At 38.0% G+C, this 15,080-nt stretch overlaps 1 pseudogene; it reads right to left on the bottom strand.

Annotated features, from left to right (window-relative positions):
- Positions 1-13,346: 13,346 nt before the first annotated feature.
- Positions 13,347-14,437, bottom strand: LOC119543651 (annotated as a pseudogene).
- Between the last annotated feature and the right edge of the window lie 643 nt (positions 14,438-15,080).

Consider the following 15,080-nt stretch of genomic DNA (forward strand, 5'->3'; position numbering starts at 1 on the left):
TAAGATCAAAGTGTTATCCCTTCCACAATAGAAGTGATACAATATAATAAATATGCCGCCATATGGCTGGCTGATTCTCTTGGGGATAATTACATATCAGGGGCTCATTGTTGGTCTCTGCAGTTGGCTGGTTGGACACTCAGCAGTGACCATAGCCAGATTAGCTTTGGTAAATGGAAGCTCATGTTGCTGAACCTGTGAATAATCTTCAACCTTGCTACCATGACCACTCTATTCACAAGCCCACTGGGCAAGGTGGGTTGGAGAAAAAGCTGACTGAGAACCACAGAATGGGTCGTATTTATTGAGTTATTAAGAACCTCTCTTGCTAAGTTGCTCTTTAGCAAGCATTTATATGGCACAAATATCATTATACTCTGTGCCCATTCAGAGAGGTGCATCTATATACCTCTTCCCCAGATATTCTTGTCACTGATTTCCCAATTGTGCTTCTTCCAATTCCCTGACCATCTGGCCAAACCACTAGCATCTGCACATTAATCAGTATAGATACATGCCTTTGGCCATTTCTTCTTCCAGGCAAAATGAATGAAAGACTTCAGTGCCTGAAGTCTTGCCAACGGGGGTAATTTCCATTCTTCATGGTCCTTCAGTGGTAGTGTAGTGCAGCTGTCCACTTGTGCAGAACTATCTGTAAACCAAGCTGAGTTTTTTCTTCCACATTTACCACATATGACTGTAAAAGGGCATTCAAAATCATGGCTACTGCTTCCCTTCTATGTTGGAAATATCATGGAAGTTCCTCTTTTGTTCAACTTTAACTCGGACTCATACAGGGAAAGTGTTTGTGGGGAATGTAGTCTCTTACCAAGATGATAATATTTACACAAATATTTACTATTGCTGATGTTCTTCAGTTCTTCTTAAAGATCTGAGTTTGCATCTTCTATCATTTCCCTTCAATCTGGAAATTTTCTTTTAGCATTTCTGGAAGTGCTGTTCTGTTGGCAATGCATTCTCTTAGTTTTCTTTTATCTGAATATATCTTTATTTCACCTTCATTTGGGAGGAATATTTTCACTGGATAGAGAATTCTGAGTTGGCATGTTGTTTTTCATTCAGCACTTTAAAGATGCTGTTCCACTGTCTTTGGCTTCCAGAGCTTTTTTTAATGAGAACTCAGCAATAATTCAGACAATTCACATCCCCTGTATATAATGTGTAATTTTTCTATGGCTACTTTCAAGGTTTTCATTTATTTTGTTTTTTTCTGCATTTAGCTATGACATGTCTAGCCATGGTTTCCTTATCCACATTTATCCTGCTTGGGGTTTGCGATAATTCTTGGGCCTATACACTTATGTCTTTCACCATGCTTGGGAAAATTTCAGCCATTATTTATTAAAACATTTTTTCCTGCCTTATTCTTGTTTGTTTCTCCTCCTGAGACTCCCATTGCATGTATTTTAGGGCTTTTGATATTTTTTCCTGGTTCTTGAGGCTCTGTTCATTTTTTCAATGTTATTTCTTTCTATTCTTTAGGTATATTAATTTTTTATGGATCTATTTTCAAGTTCACTACTTTTTCCTCTGTCATTTCCATTCTGTCCTTAAGCACATATAGTGAATCTTTATTTCAGATATTATGTTTTTCTGTTCTATAATTTATACTTTATTATTTTTTATAGTTTCTATTTCTCTGTTGAAATTTCCTATCTTTTCACTCATTGCAAGCATAGTTCCCTTTAAGTTATTGAATGTAGTTCAAAAGCTGTTCTAAATTCAAGGTCTGCTAATTTAACATCTGGATTCAGTCTCTATTGATTGTCTTTTCTCTTGAAAATGAATCACATTTCCTTGGTTCTTCAAATGTTGAGTAGTTTTATATTGTACTCTGGATATTGTAAAGGTTATGTTGTGGAATTCTGGACTCTGTTATATTCTTCCACAGTTAATTTCTTTTCTTTTTTTTTTTTATTTAAGAAATATTTTTATTGTGGTAACATATGTACAACACAGAATTTCCCATTTTAACCATTTCAATGGATATAATTCAGTGGTATTAATTACATTCACAATATTGTGTCACCTGAGTTGATTTATTTTTGTTTGTTTTGTTTTAGTAGCCAATTAACATGGTTGGATTCAAACTGCAAATTCCCCTTCAGTGCTCCCAAGCCCTATCATCATTCCTGGTATAGCTCTTTTAATTCCATGGTTATAATATATCTAAATGTGGGTCTCTTCTCTACTGAACTGTGAGCTTCTCAAAGGTAGTAACTAGGTCTTATTTATCTATGTATCCTTCATGTATAGCTTAATGCTTGGCACACAACGAACTGTCACATGCTGAATGCATGAATAAGCAAAATGAACTACGTAATTCAGGAAACATCCACCAAACCAAAATACTGCTTCTAAGAAGATTCAGGGGTGAAAAGGGAAAAAATGGGAGTCTTGTGTTCACATCAACTTCTACCTTCTGAAGCTTGGTGTAATTTTCACTTGTTAATCAACTACTAAGGATTTCAGCCTCAGATAGATTTAATTTTCAATATTATCACACTAATACATTATTTCCTACATAGTACTCATTATACCAAAATTCCATTATGGTAAAATATCTAAGACACCAGATAGTGATTCTTCAGCATTGCTTTAGCTACCTTTTCATAATGGGAAATTAACTTGAAAGGTATAAATTTGAATCACAACTCAAGCACAGGGTGTTTCTCATTTCTATTTTGTTCATTCATTCTATTAACATTTGAACAACTGTGCCATCACAGGGGCTAGGTTCCAGGGTGTTCTAGTTTGCTAATGCTGCCAGGATGCAAAACACTACAAATGGATTAGCTTTTATAAAGGGGGTTTATTTGGTTACACAGTTACAGTCTTACAGCCATAAAATGTCCAAGGTAACACATCAACAATCAGGTACCTTCACTGAAAGATGGCCAATGGCATCTGGAAAACCTCTGTTAGCTGGGAAGGCACGTAGCTGGTGTCTGCTCCAGAGTTCTGGTTTCAAAATGGCTTTCTCCCAGGAGGTTCCTCTCTAAGCCGCAGCTCTCTCTTCAAAATGTCACTCTTAGTTGCTCTTGGGGCATTTGTCCTCTCTTAGCTTCTCCGGAGCAAGAGTCTGCTTTCAATGGCCATCTTCAAACTGTATCTCATCTGCAGCTTCTGTGCATTCTTCAAAGTGTCCCTCTTGACGGTAGCAAGCTCGCTTCTTCTGTCTGAGCTTATAAACTAAACTAATCAAGGCCCACGCTGAATGGGCGGGTCCACATCTCCATGGAAACTATCCAATCAGAGTCATCACCCACAGGTGGGTGGGGCGCATTTCCATGGAAACAACCTAATCCAAAATTTCCAACTTAATCCCCATTAATATGTCTTCCCCCACAAGATTGCATCAAAGAACATGGCTTTTTCTGGGGGACATAATATATACAAACCAGTAGACAGGTATATTAAAATTAATGAGCATAAACTCCTGCCCTTAAAGAGTAAGCCCAACAGAAATGTTAGTCATTTAATAAGTTTAATAAGTTATTTGTGGATTCTACAATATTTATTCAGCACTCATTTGGTGTTGGGCACTTTTCTGGATACAGTGATGGGAAGGTGGAGAACTCTGTGCCTTCAGGAAACTCATAGTTTCTCTGGAAAACATTAACCCTAGGAAAGTTTTTCCATACATTTCAGTAATAGGTTAACACCCTCACAATTTTTTTGCCTTGGCCCATAAACAGGTATTTTAATTCATGCTTTATTTTAAACTTATCCTCAAAATCTTTAAAACAAATAGTTTAAAAGGAAAGATTATATCACAGGTTTGATGTCCTACTATGTTTTTTCTAAGTTATGTTAAAATAAAACAAATTATTAAAATGCAAAATGACTAAACGCAAAATACCAACTATTAGATGTTCCACACTCTGGGAAACACTGCTTTAAGTGTGTCCAGTGTTATAAAGGAAGCATTTAAAAAGTGCAGATGTGTAAAGGGATTATAAAAGGAGTCATTAATTATTCCTATGTTTTAAAGGAAGGCTTTGCAGAAAATGGTTTCCTTGGGAGAAGTGACGATATCCCCTTTACCATTCTAACTTTTGTGGCTGGTAGAGCAATGCCCCCCACCCCCAAAATATTTATGTCCTAATACTTTGAACCTACGAAAATGTAACATTATATGTCAAAGGGGAATTAAGGTTGCAGGTGGAATTAAAGTTACCAAGTAGATGACCTTGAAATAGAGAGATTATGCCGGCTTATCTGGGTGGCCCCAATGTAACCACAAGGGTCCTTCCAAGTGGAAGAGGGAGGCAAAGGAGAGTAAGAGTTATGTGATGGCGTAAGGACTTGACCCACTGTTGGTGGCTTTGAAGATGGAGGAAGGGGCCATGAGCCAAGGAAAGCAGGTGTCCTCTAGAATCTGGAAAAGGCAAGGAAATGGATTTCCCCCTAGGGCCTCCAGAAAGTAACTCGGCCCTGCTGACACCTTGGTTTCAACTCAGTAAGACCTGCGTTGGACTCATAACCCCCAGAATTGTAAGATAATAAATCTGTCTTGTTGTAAACCACTAAATTTGTGATAATTTGTTACAGCAGCCATAGAAGACTAATAAATATATCCCCGCAGGACTAGCACAGAGCCAGGTGCATCATAGGCACTAAAAATGATAAACTAAGCTGAACGAGGGCCCTGCTTTAAGTTCCTTGTGGGCAAGGACCTAGTCTCTTTTTCAGCACCTACCACCACACTCAGCATACAGAGATCAATAAATATTTTAGGTGCCTTTTGAATGAAAGCATTATTTGAACTGGGTAATCGGAAATTGGTAGAAGTTTCCTAGGCACATGCATGGATTGAGGAAGGGCTTTGAAGTTTTGGGGAGCTGCTTCAGCAAAGATTCAAATGTTTGTGCTGTGTTTGGAGAAATACATTATCATTTGACAGAAGACAATATGCTCCGGGAGAATGAGCAATAATGAAATCAGGGCAGTGGAAGGGAGCAGAGGGTGAAGGGCCTTGTGTGGCACACCGGGAAGTTGGTTTTTGCTCTGGGACCACAGGAACTCATACCTTGAGCTCTTTCCATATGGCTTTAAAGATGATACTGGCTTGCCATCTGAGTTTCCTAGGGCTGCTGTAAGCAAGCACCGCAAAACGTGTGGCTTAAAATAACAGGAGTGTATTGTCTCACCGTTCCGGAGAATGGAAGTCTTTAATCAAGTTATCGGTAGGGCTATGTTCTTCGGTAGGGGAGATCTGTCCTCGCCTCTTCCTGGCTTCTAGAAGTGACTGGTCATCCTTGGTTTTTCTGGGCTTGCAGCTGCAGCACATCAATGTCTGCTTCAGTCACCATATGGCCTTCTCCTCCTTGTCTGTCTGTATTCAATTCTCCCCCTTATAAGGACACTAATCGTATCGGATAGGGCCCACCCTAATCGTTTGTCCTCATCTTAACCAATCACATTTTCAAGAATCCTGTTTCCAAACAGGGTCAAGTTCATGGGATCGGGAGTTAGGACTTAAACATAACTTTAGGGAGAACACAACTCATCCCATAACCCCTTCTCTTGAAGCTATTTTCTTCATAGCATCAGCTGGGCTCTTGGGTTTCTGGAACTGGAATCCATGAAACCAACACAGATACTCTGGGAGAAGGCCTGACCTCGTGGACTTGGGTTCTTGGGCTGGGGTCAAGTGTGGCATATTAGAAATGTCCAGACAGGAAGACTGAGCATGGGTGACCTACAGACTCCCTCGGGCAACCTCCCTGCAGGAGCTGAGGAGCGGTCCAGGTTTCCATCTTCAACCCCACATCCCACGTGTTTGAGATGTGGCCGGAACGTCACACGTGGGGCTCTGATCCGGGATGTGAGGGCCTCGGTCTGCATTCATTGCTTCCTCTCTTTTTCCTGCATGTTTCTGAAAGAGCTTATTTTGCCTTCTTAAAGTTATGGTGTGGAATAAAGGGACGGTAATGAGTTCCAGATGCTTTTCTTTTTTCTCCATCTATAATTGGAAACAAACTATAGCATGGCTTTAAATGGAAAGTGCAGAGAGGGATGATGCTTTTAGCTCCGGGGTTTTAGCTGTGATTTAGGGCCAAGCATGAGGCGGGGGCCATCACCCCACACACCAGCCTGGCTCAAATTGCTCCCCGCAGACCCAGCTCTCGGCTTTATCTCAGAAGCCTGTATGAGGCCAAACAGTGAGTCCTATTTAAGAAACTCTAATACCTGAAACCCAAATGTGCAAAGCAGACAATCTAGGAGGGGGTGAGCAGCCACATATTCAAAGGATGATTGTTTTGCAAGAGGTCTCAGAGCAGGTCTCCTTTTAATTGGCACTCACCTGATTCATCTAAAAGCTTCCCTACACATCATTAATTTCAGAGGAAGGGGGCAAGGAAACTTCCAGCTTGTATGTTCCAAGTGTGATGTGCCAAGTGAAGATCAATTTAAAAGGCCAGAGACCAACATCCTGAAATATAAAGTGATAGCAGGGGAAAGAGTGCTTGACTCACTATGGACTGATGTAAATACCCAACTTTTCAGGAGACTTGAGAAGCAAGGATGTGAAGAGCTGACTATGAGCTGTAGGTGAAATTGGATCAGCCGCCTTGTAAATTAGACAAAGAGATCATCCTAAACCTGCAGGAGGAAACCTCTATTCAACTCCGACTGAAAACTTTAAGCCTCTTTTGGTATCCTTAATTCCTCCCTGCCTGTGGTCAGTCTCTATTATAAAACGGAACTGTGTGGAAAGCGGGATTCAGGTTTAGACTGTGGGAAAAAAGTTGGCCTCCACTTACAAGGCATAACAACAGCAGATTACATTCTCTCCAGGGAGATAATCTTTAACACAAAGCAGAGCCCAGCCCCCCAATCTAACAGCAGGCCAGGAAGGGAAGATAAAGCTAAATGGCCACTTAATCCTTAAGTAATTTACACAGCACACTGGTACAAAGAGAAATTCTGGACCCCAGAGCCAAAATTTAAGAGGCAAAACCTCTTACCTTTTGTTCATTGCAAAGCAAATAGTTCTTTTTTGATGCCGAGACTATCCAGGCCAGTCCTGACATCAGATGAGGGCTATAGAACTGTCTCTTGTCTTCTCTCACTGCTTGTTCTCCTTTTGCCACCTCATAGAGGTACACATTATTGTCCATTATTACTCCATTATCCCAACCCTTGGATTCATTGGCTGGCTCCAAAACCCACAGGCTTCCTTTTACACATGCCCTGTCTAATCTTGAGTAACTAGTTGATGTGAGTCTAAAGAGATTACTCCATTGGTTTTTCAAACCCTGGGCACATTAGTCACTGGAGACGCTCTAATAATGTTCCAAGGCTGAGACTCTACCTTGGACCTATTAAGGTCAGAGCCTCTGGTGTCTAAGCTTTTAAAGATCTGCCACGGTGATTTGGTTGTCTGGTGGAACCGAGAACCACTGTGCGGGCATCTTAAATGAAGGCAGGGGTTTGGGGGGGGACTTGGAGAGGGCTCACTTTTCAGGACTCCTCAGCTCTGCTTTGGGTTTCTAAGGTTCACCTGCTGCCTCTCCTCAGGCCTAAGAGAATAACAGGGAAGACTGAAGAAAAAGGCAGGTTCCTCACGCTTGACAGGGGTAAACTCTGATGACCTGCTAGAAGGAAACCTTGGAGTCCCCCTCCTTTCTTAAGAAGCCTGGAGCTAGTTTTCCACCTCTCCCCTCTCGCCCCTGCCCATATTAGTTTGGAAAAGCTGAGGGGGCTTCCCAAGAAGTCATTTCTGACCCCTGTGGGAACCTCACCAAGCCCTAACAACACAGAGTTTAAAATGTGGAGGAAAAAGGTAGAAAGCTTTTGAACCCCTCACTCTTCCCAATGCAGGAGAGAATTCTTTCACAATTGTATCGTATTAGGAATGACACCAAGGTCTTTGGATGGCAGGACACAACACAAGGATGCTCAGATAGACGAAAGGCAGAAATCTTTATTATTTACATCTCCAAAGGAGAAAAGGCTGCACCTGGGGAAGAGTAAAAGCAAGCTGGAACTATTGGAGGCAGCCTAAGTATGGCTAGTGGGGTGGGATTAGTTGGGCTTCTGTAGGCTTCCTGTGGGTTGAGTATTTTGAGTAATTCCATGGGCCAAGGAAAAGGGGGTCATCACTGAATGCCTGGCATCTGGAGCCTCTGTCAGTTGAGGTGTGTATTTTAACCAAGGAATGTTAGAGCCCAGTAAGGAAAATGGTTGGGGTAGGGGCTTAGCAAACTGCTTGCAAAGAGGAAGTGACCATTTTTAGCAATTGCCTTAAAAGTAGGCCAAGATAGCACTTATGAAATGCTGTATTACAAGAGTCCATTCCCAGTCCTTGGGGTTTTCTCAGCTCAACTTCTTCCAAATAGCTGGTATTCATCTACTCTCCCCAGCTTTCCCTTTTTTGAGTGTGCCCTTATTTTTGCCTCCATTGCATTTTTTTTTTTGCTTAAAATATAATTTTTTTTATTAGAGAAGTTGTGAGTTTTACAGAACAATCATGTATAAACTACAGGATTCCCATATATCCACCCTTTTAGTAACACCTTGCATTGGTGAGTTATGTTTGTTACAATTGTTGAAAGCACTTTTTAAAAAATAATTGTATTATTAAGTACAGGCCATGGTTTAAGTAGAGTTCACTGTTTGCATGTGCAAGTCTATGGATATTTTAATTTTTTTCTAGTAACATATAAACAGCTTAAAATTTTCTCTTTTAATCACATTCAAATATATAACTCAGTGCTGTTAATTATGTTCACAATGTTGTGCCTCCATTACGACCATCCATTACCAAAACATTTCCGTCATTCCAAATCAGAACTTTGTACATTTGAAGCCTTAACTTTCCATTCCCCACTCCCACTTTGTCCCCTGGTAACCTATAATCTGGATTCTGACTCTATGGGTTTACTTATTCTAATTGTTTCATATGGATGAGAACATATAATATTTGTCCTTTTGTATCTGGCTTATATCACTCAGTGTGATTTCTTTAAGGTTCATCCATGTTGTTGCATGTATGAGTTTCATTCCTTCTCATGACTGAATAATATTCCAATGTGTGTATAAACCAAATTTTTATTTATCCATTCATCAGTTGATGGACACTGGGTCACTTCCATCTTTTGGCAATTGTGAATTATGTTGCTGTGAACATTGGTGTGCAAATATCTGTTTGAGTCCCTGCTTTCAATTCTTTGGGGTATATACCTGAAGTGGGATTCCCAGGTCATATGGTAATTTTATACTTAACTTTCTCAGGAACCACCAATCTGTCTTCCACAACAGCTTCATCATTTTACATTCCCACCAGCAATGAATGAGTGTCCCTGATTCTCCACATTCCCTCCAACACTTATAATGTTCCATTTTTTAAAATAGTGTGAAATGGTGTCTCATTGTCGGTTTGATTTGCATTTCCCTAACGGCTAATGATGAGCATCTTTTCATATGCTTTTTGGACATTTGTATATCATCTTTGGCAAAATGTCTATTCAAGTCTATTGCCCATTTTTAAATTGAGTCTTTTTGTTGTTGAGTTGAAGGATTTCTTTATATATTCTAGATATTAAATGCTTATCAGATATGTGGTTTCCAAATGTTTTCTTTCATTGTGTAGGTTGTCATTTTATTTTCATGATAAAATCTGTCAATGCACCAAAGTTTTTAACTTTGATGAGGTTCCATTTATCTATTTTTGTTGTTGTTGTTGCTTGGGCTTTGGGTGTAAAGTCTAAGAAATCAATGCCTTATACACGGTCCTGATTAAGCTTCCCTAAGTTTTCTTGTAGAAGTTTTATAGTTCTGGCTCTTATACCTAGGTCTTTGATCCATTCAAGTTGTTTTTGTATACAGTGTGGGGTAGAGGTCCTCCTTCATTCTTTTACAAATGGAGATCCAGTTTTCCCAGCAAAATTTGTTGAAGAAACTGTTCTTTCCCAATTAAGTAGCCTTTACCCTATTGTCAAAAATCAGATGGCCAAAAATGTGATGATTGATTTCTGAACTTTCATTTTTATTCTATTGGTCTGTATGTCTGTCCTTGTGCCAATACCATGCTGTTTTGATTGCAGTGGCAGTGTAGTAAGTTTTAAGATTAGGAAGTGTCAGTCTTCCAACTTTGTTTTTCTTTTGCAAAATGGCTTTTGCTATTCAAGGCCCTTTACCTTTCCATGTAAATTTGATTATTGGATTTTCCATTTTTGCAAAGAAGGTTTTGGAATTTTGTTTGGATTGTGTTGAATCCATAAATCATTTTGGGTAGAATTGATGTCTTCACAATATTTAGTGTTCCAGTCCATGAACACAGAATGTCCTTCCATTTAAGTAGTTCTCCTTTGATTTGTTTTAGCAATATTTTGTAGTTTTCTATGTACAAGTCCTTTATATCCTTGGTTAGATTTATTCCTAGATGTTTGATTCTTTTAATTGCTATTATATATGAATTTTTTTCTTGATTTCTTATTAGATTGTTCATTACTAGTGTATAGTAATGCTACTGATTTTGGGGTGTTGATCTTGTACCCCACCACTTTGCTGAATTCATTTTTTAGTTCTAGGAGCTTTGAGTTGGATTTTTTTTTTTTTTTTTCAGGATTTTCTGTATATAGGAAATGTCATCTGCAAATAGGGAAAGGTATACTTCTTCCCTTCCAATTCAGATGCATTTATTTCTTTTTCTTGCCTAATTTCTCTGGCTAGAACTTCCAGTACAACACTGAATAACAGTGATGACTGTGGGCATCCTTGTCTTTTTCCAGATCTTAGAGGGAAAGATTTCAGTCTCTCACCATTGGGTATGATGTTAGCTATGAGTTTTTTATATACGCCCTTTATCATGTTAAGGGGGCTTCCTTCTAATCCTAATTTTCTAAATGTTTTTATCAAGAAAGGGCACTGTATTTTGTCAAATGCCTTTTCTGCATCAATTGAGATGATCGTGTCATTTTCCCCCTTTGTTCGGTTATTGTGGTGCATTACATTAATTGATTTGCTTGTGTTGAACCAGTTATTTGTTTATTGAGAACTTCTATTTCTTCTTGGGTCAGTGTAGTTTGTGTGTTTCTAGGAATTGTCCATTTCATCTATGTTGTGTAATTCATTGTTCATAGTTGTTCATAGTTTCCTCTTACAGTCCATTTTATTTCAGTGGAGTTGGTAGTAATGCCCCCATTTTCAGTTTGATTTCAGTCATTTGGGTCCTTTCTCTGTTTTTATTTGTCAGTCCAGCTAAAGGTTTGCCAGTTTTATTGATCTTTTCAAAGAACCAACTTTTAGTTTTGTTGATTCTCTCCATTGTTTTTTATTCTCTATTTCATTTACCTCTGCTCTAATATTTGTTATTTCCTTTATTCTACTCACTTTGGGTTTAGTTTGTGCTTCTTTTTCTGGATCTTCCAGTTTTGAGTTAGGTCTCCGATTTGAAATCTTTTTTCTTTTTTAATGTAAGTATTTACAGGTGCAAATTTCCTTTTCAGCACTGCCTTTGCTTAATCCCATAAGTTTTGTTATGTTATATTGTCATTTTCATTTGCCTCAAGATATTTCCTAACTTTCCTTGTGATTTCCTGTTTTTAAAAAATATTTTGTTACGAATTTTATTGATAATTATGAACATTTTAAAATGACGAAAAAGTCCTTGCTAGGGGTTCTCTTAGAGTACTAAAGCTTTATATATAAAACTTTGCTTTTTTTCATAAATCATTACATACAACTCAAAATACAGAAACCATAGACTATTCCACCAATCTTAGATTTCTAAGTATTCATGGGTCCTTTTCCAGATTATACCTATGATTAAAATTAAAATTACCTACACGTTGTTAAGCTATTAAAGTAGGCTTATACAAAAGTATAAGCCTGCTTACACCAATGACAGAAAAGCAGAGTTCAGTTCATCTAAAATTTCAATAAATCTTAAGAACATTTAACACAAAATATTTAAACCAAATAGAAGATTTTACACTTACAAAAAAAAACAAAAAACAAAAACAACTCACTTGCTGAATATTTATTATAATATCTCAACTGTTGAAGAGAATGAAATTTAAAAATAACTATGACAAGGAAATTGAGGAAGTCAACTTCTTAAATACAAAATAACAGGGCCATTTAAGTCAGTAAAAAAGTTAAACTTTAGAGCAAAAAGGTAAAAACTTAAAAAAACCCTGATAAAACCCTTTTGCCTTTTTAAGTTAGTATGCAAAGTTCAGAAAGTTACAAATGTCAACAACAGAACATAGTTAATTCATACGTAGATTACATTCTGGATGAAATTTTTTCTGTGTCCATTTGGTTTTATACCAGTTCATCTTTCTTCATGCCCTTAGTTTTAAAAATTTTTTTAAGTTTAGTTGTTTTTAAACAATGGAAAGTCCCTTATAGAATTTCTACAAGAAAACCCACATTAGAGGAAAGACTAACCTCAAAATCTATAGCAAAATAAATAAAATGACTACAGAGTAAATGACAAATACACATACACATATACATACACCTACTTACATATATATACATATTCATATGTATATGTATTTCTAAGGGGGAAAATTCTGTACAAACTCAGTGAATGACATTGGTTTAATTTTTTAAGTAGCAACCAATATTTAAATAGTAAAAGCTCCATCCAAAAATTAAGTTCCGAGTCAGTTTTTTTTTTTTTTTTAATTGCAATTAACAACTGCTGAACAGGAAAAACATGTGAAAACAGCTGAAATCATAAATTAGCCTTGTATTTAGTGGTGACACTTGACGGGGTAGGGTGAGGAGGGCAATGCAAATACACTGGTGGACCAATTTATAATTACTCCAAAAAGGGGATCCCTCCAGAAAGGTAATCAAGATAAAATAAAAAGGCTGTAGGGGATGGGGAATAAAGGCCCTGATTCATCTGTTAGAATGCTTGAAATTTCACTCTGGTGAACTGGGGATTTGGAACTCTCTACATTAAATTTAGTATCATATTCTTATACTTAATCCATAGCAGCACTTACTAATAGGTAAAATTCTGCTCCATTTCTAAAAACAGTAAATCTGGGAAGCTGTTCAAAAGCACATTTTCATGCATAGGAAATAAAACACCAAACTCCCATTCTTCGTGACAAACAAGAAATGGCCCAAAGCTACTACATAATATTTGAATCATAGTGAAAATTTTTCTTAAAAAAAACAAAAAACAAAAATAAAAACAAACAAACTTGTTTCCCATAAAATTTTCCTTCAAGAGGATGGGAAGAATGATTTTATGAGGATTACTAAAATATGGAGAAAGTCCAAAAGATCTAAAATAACAAAATTGATTGTAAGCTGACTAATTTCTTTTCATTCACTACAGATTAAAGATTTCATTTTTCCCTGTCTTCCAGGAAAAACCTCCAGCAAGTTAAACCATGTCCTGAAGGAGCTATGAAATCTAAACAGCACGGCATCCTGTTGTCAGGCATTTGTCCTCTGTTCACTTGAGATTCTGCATTTAGCTAGTGTGTCAATTTTGGATGTATTATGTCCCCCCAAATGCCATTGTCTTTGACACAGTCTTGTGGGTGCAGACGTATTAGTGTTGATTAGGTTGGAACCTATTGGTTCAGTGTTTCCATGGAGATGTGACTCAATCAACTGTGGGTGAGACTTTCATTGGATTATTTCCATGAAGGTGTCACCCCACCCATTCAGGGTGGGTCTTTATTGGATCACAGGAGTGCTTTAAAAAGAGCCACAAAGGCCCAGACACAGAGCAACTGAGAGTGACATTTCGGAGGAGCTGCAGCTTACAGATATTTTGAAGTTGGCCGTTGAAAGCTGACAATTTGGAGAGCACCGTTTTGAAATGCAGCCTGGGAGCAAGCAGACACCAGCCACATGCCTTCCCAGCTAACAGAGGTTTTCTGGATGCCAATGGCCTTTCTCCAGTGAAGGTACCCTGTTGTTGATGCCTTACTTTAGACACTTTATGGCCTTAAGACTGTAACTTCATAACCAAATAAACTCCCTTTATAAAAGCCAATTCTATTTCTGGTATTTTGCATAATGGCAGCATTAGCAAACTGGAACAGCTAGACGTCAAATTTACTATCAATGTAGTCAATGACGGGCTGCCAACAATTACTATTATCCACCGCATCTCCAAATCCTGGGGTATCAACTATTGTGAACAGCAACTGAACACCACCTTCTTTGATTAAAACTTTGCATTGTTCCACCTGTACAGTCTTTTTAATTCTATGGGAAGGACCTGGATACAAATCTGTGATGAATAATGAGTTCATTAATGTTGACTTTCCTAGTACAGATTCACCTACTCTTCATGGATTTTCTGTATACTTGATTTTGGAAGGTTTGCAAATCCCACACAGCATTCAAGTTTCTTCTGTTGAGCCATGGTGCCACTGTTGATGTTCTGCTCCTCAGCAGGTGCAGATCTCACACTGAACAGCATCCTGTCCCCCTCCGCGACCAGCCCAGGTGCAGCATAGCCCGCCAATTCTCCAAAGTCCATGATTTCTTTTTTAACTCATTAGTTGTTTAAGAGTACATTATTTAATTTCCACATATTTGTTAATTTTCCATTTCTCTCTCTGTTATTGATTTCTAGCTTCACTTCATTGTGGTCAGAGAAGATACATTATAGGACTTCAATATTTTTGAATTTATTGAGACTTGTTTTATGACCTAAGAGAGATCTATCCTAGAGAGCGGTCCATGTGCACTTGAGAAGAATGTGAATTCTTTGGCTGTGGGTGAAATGTTCTATATGTCTGTTAGGTCAAGTTGGTTTACAGTATCATTCAAGTCTTGTCATTTAAGTCTTAAACTAAGACTTAACCTTACTGATCTTCAGTCTGGAGTTTTATCCATTATTGAAAGTGGTGTATTGAAATCTACTATTAATGTAGAACTGTCAATTTCTCCCTTCAAATCTGTCAGTATTTGCTTCATATATTTAGGGGTATGCTGCTATGTGCATATATATTAATAATTGTTCTGTCTTCTTGTTGATCCCTGTTTCAGTATATAATGAACATCTTTTTCCCTTGTACCTGTTTTTGACTTAAAGTCCATTTTATCTGATATTAGTATAG

The sequence above is a fragment of the Choloepus didactylus genome, chromosome 1 (assembly GCF_015220235.1).
Source record: "Choloepus didactylus isolate mChoDid1 chromosome 1, mChoDid1.pri, whole genome shotgun sequence".
Lineage (NCBI taxonomy): Eukaryota > Metazoa > Chordata > Mammalia > Pilosa > Megalonychidae > Choloepus > Choloepus didactylus.